Genomic DNA, 7,652 nt, shown 5'->3' with positions numbered 1-7,652 from the left:
CCGAAAAAGACAGTTCTCATTCCTTACATTCAAACCCTATCTCACAGTCTACAGGAGACAGCACAACGTTGTGATGTATGAGTAGCCTTCTCCCCTCCGTGTAAACTGTCAATGCTTAGTCGCGTCAGTGTTCCCGGTACTGAGCCAACTCTTGCTTGCACGAGAAGACATAAAAATAAGTTCGTTGACTGCACTGAGGGACTAGTATATGAGAGTTCTCTTTCTTGCGGGAAAGTGTATGTAGGGCAAACGGGACGATGCCTGAACGATCGATTAAGAGACCATAATAAGGATGTGTCGAAAATTCCAACGACCGTAACCTGCCTTTTCACTGCCTCGAATGCACTAAGGAATGCAAAACAGAATGCAAACCGCTTTTCGATAAATGCAATACTTATAAGAGAAACAAAGACCGCATCACAAGGTAGATAATAGAAGCTAAAAGAATTTTGGAGCTTGGGGACAGTTCCGTTAGCACTCCTTCCCTCGCCTTATCTGACAAAGAGGCCGCCGCGGTGGCTCAGCGGTTAGGTGCTCGACTGCTGACCCGAAAGACGCGGGTTCGATCCCGGCCGCGGCGGCTGGAATTTCTTTGGAGGAGAAATTCTAGAGGCCCGTGTACTGTACGTTGTCAGTGCACGTTAAAGAACCCCAGGTGGTCGAAATTTCCGGAGCCCTCCACTGCGGCGTCTCTCATAGCCTTAGTCGCTTTGGGACGTTAAACCCCATAAACCAAACCAAACCTTATCTGACAAAGAGCTGGCGTTCTTGGCAAGGCGAAAGACTAGATGATTTGCTTCATCTTCGGCATGCGCATCACATCTGTTTTTGTTTTTCTGTCGCGCATCAAGCCATGTAAATGTATATATATTTGTACACTTCTGCAAATAAACATCAGTTGTCAGTCAGCGCTGTGTTTGTGTCTTGTGTCTTCTCCTTCGTCTGCGTCCTTCGCGCTGTTTTTCTAGCACACTGTTACGGCCCCACCGAGCCTTTTTTTTTATCTCGCAAATAAAAGAGCCGGAAAAACTGGACTGTCTGGTTAGCTGTGAAACTCTGAAGTTATTTTGCTCGTGAATGTCTCGTGAATGTCTTAAGTGTCCTTTCTTTCTGTGCCTTGTCCGTTTTTTGCGCTAACTTCTTCAGAAAATGGACCACCAACTAGCCAGGCAGCTTGCTGTCCCAAGAAAAGCATAACTATTGACAATGACGACGAAAGATTTATTTCGGATATTGCGATATTTGTGAGTCGTTTATGGAACTTTTGTCGTTTTATCTGCAATCGACTTTTGTTGAGTGGGGAGGTAAACTGTTCGCTCAAAAGGCGGGGGTGTGCATAGGATCAAAAGTACCACCGGTGCTAAGTTATATTTTTCTGAGTCATGTTGACAGGGATATAAAATATAAGTTTGGAGAATGCGTAAAACTGTTATTTTGGTATGTCTGTGCTTATTTCATTTTTGCTGAACGGACAGATTTCAAGGGCCATGTAGAAGAAATTCTGATGGTCTTTGATAGTTGCAGACAAGGTTTAAAATTTACCTTTTAATGTCTCGGAAAACAAGGAGCTGCAGTTTTTGGACTTAATATGGGTCATGAGTCGCGATCACGTCTGCTGGTCTTTCCAGCACCGCTCAGAGAAGCTGTTACTAAGGTATCACCCAGCCCATTCTAAGTAAGTTAAATGTGGAATAGCTGTTGCATGTTTAGGATCAGCATTTTCAAAATGTTGTGTGCATGGAATGGCGAATAGTTTTTGTCAGCAGGTTAGGAGATTACAATCGGCAGCTTTTCCGGACGAGATTATCTTGGTTGCGTTCCATAAAATTCTGAGGAAACCAAACTGTTTTAAGAATTGCCATCCATCAGAGCCGTCCCGTATGAAGAGGTATGCGGTTACACCATATGTTCATCTTTTGCCACATAACTTAAAGAGTGCAGGCGCCACATGTTGTATTCAAGTGCTGTTCTCAGCCCCGAAAAAACTTGGAAAAAATTGGTGCCGTAACAGATACAAAAGGAAAGGGTAAGAAACAAAAATAAACAACATGTAGTAGAGCCTGCTAGATAAAATACCAAAATAAGTTCACAAAATAAGTCCAGCGTTGTGGTGTGTGCCTTCTTTGTTCTTGTCTTGCGTCTATTTTCGCTGGTTCCCTTTCTATGCAAGTTCTCGACATGTAGGGAAAGGGTAATCTATGACATTGATTTTTCTTGCGGCAAGAGATACATCGACGAAACCGGAAATTCTGTGAGCACCCGTATACGTGAGCATAATACTTCGTTGAAAGGTCGTCGAACCTTGCGTTAGATAAAAAAGATGGCCGCGTGCATAATATCCCGGTTTCCGCCGAGAAGAAAATGTGCACACCTCTTTGCCATGAGACAAAAGTTATTGGCAGGCATAGGGGAAAATCAACAAGGGAACTATGTGAGGTATAAGAGAGCCACGTGAGTGGTGACATGTGTGCATCATTGTGAGATTGAGTATATTGAGTCCTATGATTAGAAGTGTCTGCGGAGAAGCTTGCTTCCTGGTTGTTTTTTGGAGAGTAGTAATACCTCCATTTTTTTCCGATAAATTTCAGTTGTAAGAGGTAGCCCTGTGCTGTTTTTTACCTGTTAAAAAAACTGTACAGCAGAAAGTTGTCGCTTTGGTTGGGAAAATTAATCGCGCGTAATATTTCTCTCACTCAGGCAATGTAGTTGTAGCGCTACCACGATGCCCTAGAGGACATGTTGGCTTGACGGTAGTAATGACGGCTGCTCTGTCAGATGAGCTCCACTTAACAGTGAGGAGCCCCAACTGGCGAGCTGGCTGCGTGGCAGTATCGAGTCTCATGCGACATCCTGGTGGCGCCACACGCAAGCGAGCGTCTCCACAGGCCGTTTCACCGTCAGAGCCACCACGGATCGGGTGAAGCAGAGAATCCGGGCAGAAGCACTCAGTTCAATCGCTTTTCTGCTCTGGGAAGGGTTGGTGGCAGAAATAAAAAAAAAGAGGCCTCGAAGGACCTGAAGGAAGGAGGACCAGTCGGCATATTATTGAATTTGGGCGCCACACGCTAGCTTTGGGGCGCCAGCGTAGCGACGGCGTCTGGGAACTACTGCATGCCTGCCGCGGCTTCAGCGCACTGGATCCGACCGCGTGTGTGTCCGGATACTAAAGCCACGCGAACGGCTAGCTAACCCAATAATAAGCACGAGACGCCGCTGCCGTGTCCGCTTCGAGGCATAAACACCCGCAGCGCAGCAGGCGCTCGGAGCAAACCTAAGGAGCCGGGCCTGTCACAACACGCCCATCTCCTTCTCTGCGTCCTTAGTGACGGAATGGGTCGGACGGTAAACAACGCATTCAAACGACGCACGAGAGGCACGTCGAACAGTGAGGGCGCCATCGCTTCTTGTTCATTTCGCAACCACGAAACAGCGAGCACAGAAGGGAAAATTCTAAAGGAAAAACGGAGGATCCCTCCTTTTTGCTTTTTTCCTGCAGGAGGGTGCTACACACGGCGAGCTTCTACAGTGCGCAGCCGACTGGCGAGCCGCACTTTGAACGGCGCAAGTGGTTTCAGTAAAGCGTGGCCGGCCACGTGGATGAGGCGATGCTAATCACCCTCAGGAGCGCGCAAAACAAATTCGCCTAGCGTGCAGTATAAAATGCAGCGTTAAAGCGAATATCAAATTCGCTAGCACACGGATGCATGCATGATTGACGCATGCTTGACGAGTGTGCGCAAGTTGTCATCATGACGGAGGACCTCTCTAGCTTATTTGGCACTGTAAACCAGTGTGTGACGCCGGCTTCTTCAATGCGTGGTTTGTAATTGTCAGCGGCCCACTACCATCCCCAGTTATAAAGAGCCGCGGTGGCTCAGTGGTTACGGCACTCTGCTGCTGACCCGAAAGACGCGGCTTCGATCCCGGCCGCGGCGGCCGAATTTCGATGAATGTGAAATTCTAGAGGCCCGTGTGCTGTGCGATGTCAGTGCACGTTAATGAACCCAAGGTGGTCGAAAATTCCGTAGCCCTTCACTACGGCGTCTCTCATAGCATGAGCTGCTTTGGGACGTTAAACGCCAATAAACCAATAAAGCAACCAAAAAAGTTCTAATGTTGTGATTAGTCTCCGGTGAGCCAGTGTTTCTACCCAAGGTTTTCATTAATTAATGTGATGCTACTTCGGATGTTGTAATGGCAAGAAACAAACCTGGCAGCGCGGTTTTGAATGAGTTCAAGTTTTTCCACAAGATAAGAGCTTTGAGGGGCCCATGCTGCACACGCATACTCGAGTATTGGACTGTTCTTTTACTTTCGTGGGGACTTTATAAAAATTTCGACTAATGAGGTTTAGCGTTCTAGATGACTTTAAGGTTAAATATTCTATGTGTCGGTTCCATGTCAAATTTTCTGAAAGATAGACCCCTAGATCCTTGTAATGTTGGAGTTTTTCAAGCGGTAGCCCGTGCAAATTATTAAAATCACAATAAATAGAAAGAAATGCGAGAAAAATTACTCTCTGAAGAGAAACAGTGAGAATGGGAACACAGAGCTTCCATTGACGCTCCCTAACGCTTCAGGCGCACAATATGCTCAATTTGGCGTGAACGGCGCCTCTGAGATGCAGTTACTCAATCTCTCATATTCGAGGAACAGTTTTTACGGGCGGAAGTTGCGGCGCTACATTCTAAACAAAAATAAACTCAGAAGGGAGTATAAATGGTGGCGGCCACCCTTTTTACTCCATTTGTGAAAACATTTACTCCATGAGTGCTGAGTAAAAAGCTGGACTGCCCCCCATTTTACTCCCATGAGGGAATAAGGGAGTAAAAATGAGGATTTACATGTATTTACTCCAGTCTAGAAAGGGAGTTAATTGCTCCAAATACTCTATCAGTGCCGAAATGCAGTAAAAAAACACCACTTTTTGCAATCCGCTCCGTCACCTAGCGTCTCGGCTGCTTTTCGTCAGTCGTCTGATAATGGCGGCAAGTGAAGATCGCTCGGTTACCACCGTCGCTGGATCTCTGCTCACTTCTGCTCCTTCATGGGCGCCTGCCGCGGTACAGGGTATTGGCTTCTCGCCGTTTTCCGCTGCAGTACGCTACATAATTGAATTGCTTCTGTGAAGCCTTCAGTGCTCTAACCATACCTGACTTTTCTTTGTTAGTGTCGCCACCCCGTAACAGCCCCTGCTTAGGCCTAATTCTCAGGGGCTTTTTGAGTGTGGTTCCCGTATTGTGTTACAGTAGTTTGTGTTGCATGAACATGGAACTGTGATACAACATAGTGTCAACGCTGGGCTCTTGACTGAGCTGACGAGGTTACATTTTTCCTCAGTCATATTGAAAAACCAAGCCCGAATGAAGTGAATATGAAGGCAAACACGGCCATTCTAAACTACCATCAGGGGTGGTTTCAACTCTTCTGTCCTGGTTTTTAGTCAAATATAGCGTGGTGCATGACCGTGAAAACTACCCAGCGACTCATTTTCAGTTTTCAACTATTGATTATAATGTTACATCCATTTATCTGCGAACATGGCCAGCCAAACGAGCTCGTGCAGCAAAAATGATGACAAGCAGACGACTCCCGCCGTCTACGCCGCCGCTGGGCTTGGAGCGGCGAAAAGAATGCTTGACGCGGGGTCACATTAGGGCAGCGCAGTTTCCTCATTTGGGTTCCCGGCGGCCCGCAGAGCTACTGCCCGCTTCCGCCGTTCTCACTGCTGTAAGAATGAGCCTGAATGAGAATAAATAAACATGACGCCATTTTTGGGCTCCATTTCGGTGGGTAGAAAAAAATGACTCCCATATACTCCAAAATATCTCCCTTATATAAGGGAGTAATTAAAAAACACTATACATATGCAGTAAAAAAAAACTGCTTTTGGGTGTGCGTTAAGCCATTTACTCCCGTTTGGGTGCTTTTGCTAACAGTGTAAGGCTCTCCACTAGACATGGATTCCTTGTGGCTGCAGCGCTGAGTGTAGCGTGGCAAGTCGGTGCGTTGTTGTTCCTTGATCCGTAGCCGCACAAGTCTTCGAGCTTTTGTGTGCGGAATGTTGGCGGCAACGCAGACGTTGTCTTCATCGGTGACGTTTGGGAGCGTGGCGTCGAGCGCGTTTGTTGCCTCCGTGCCGTGCACAAGCCTAAATGGTGTCAACTAGCTGTATTCTACACACTGTTGTAGTATATGCAAAGATCACACAAGAAAGGACGGCGGACGGTGTTCGGCAGCCATCGAGAGCATGTCAGCGATCCTCTAAATGCGGCAGCGTTAAAGGCCCCGTGTCGCAGAGAAGCCGGTGTCGTCGTCGGCGTCCTTGGCGGTAAGCGAAAAATCAAAGAAGCATTAACAAATTAAACTGATTAGGAAATTGGTCGAGTTGAGGAATCGAACCAGGGCCTCCGGAGTGCAAGACGAGCACGCTAACCATTCCGCCACGCCACCTCTTTTTTGTCTTTATTGCCTGTTCTGACAGATTACAACATCACAAACATAAGTTCTGCGCCGCACTCTGAAACATCAAGAGCGGACATGTGTTTCACTCACTTGAGAAAATCAAAACTGTTTCAAGGAACAGAACTCTCCCATCAACTCGATAGCTTCATCTCCAAAACGTGCTTCTTTTACACTTCACGTAGCTTAAATATGTTTTCTTTGATGTATCTCGGACAGAGCGCGCATCTTCATCGCAGTGTCGTGCAGCCATCCTGCTGGGCCAAATACTGTGCAGGCAACCTAGGAAAACTACATCGTATTTATAAAAATCCGGCTGAACGTCTAGAAATCGTATCCCACACGGCGTCAAGGATGAGTCTTTCTTTGCTGTACGCTGGTGCACGTCCCAAAAAGCAGCGCATTCCAGCAGTCAATAAAGACGCGTTCTTTTGACTCCGGTTTGTGACGCAACAAGCAGTGAACACCCATGGTAAAAACAATCCCTTCTCCTCCATCCACGTTTTAACCCGCAATGTACCAGTGTGCAACTTGAAGAAAAAAGTTTTCACACCCGCAGGCACCACCATTTTCCGTCCACTTTTTAAAACATTTCCTCCCTGGCCTCCACCATAGAGAGATCGATATATTGGCTCGGAGAAGGCGCAGTCAAGCAAATCTTTTGGTAATTTCTTACGCGTGAGATTTGAAAGGTATTCCAAACTAAAGCGAGCATTTAGAAACCGGAAAGCAAACATCACTTCTTTCAGAAATCTACTTGCACTGTATGGCGTCCCGTCTACGATGGAAATAACATAATTTCGGAAAGCCGAAGAAAGCCTCACTTGAATAAAAGTCCGCAAGAAAGGGTCGCGTTGATCTCGAAGAAACATAAATCTCGACACCATCTGTCTCAGGTACACGTGTGGCAAGTAAAGACCCCCTTTTTGAAACGCAGAAATAAATTATCACGTTTAGTCCTCTCTCATGCCAAACAAAAACTGCAACAGACGATGAAACTTTTGTATTCTAAGTCGAAAGCATGAAAGGACCTGCAACAAATAGTACAATGTTTAAACCAGCTACATATTTTGTGCGCGCGAATATAGACAGTTCTTTTCCCGACCATTTCTCTGTACGCGTGGAGAGTTCTTGAATTTTCTCGTTCCTAAAGTCACCGTTATCTCGATACTTGTCAAGAGGAACACCTA

Source organism: Amblyomma mixtum, chromosome 10, assembly GCF_055824585.1.
Source record: "Amblyomma mixtum isolate Tamu chromosome 10, ASM5582458v1, whole genome shotgun sequence".
Lineage (NCBI taxonomy): Eukaryota > Metazoa > Arthropoda > Arachnida > Ixodida > Ixodidae > Amblyomma > Amblyomma mixtum.
This window is presented reverse-complemented; position numbering follows the sequence as displayed.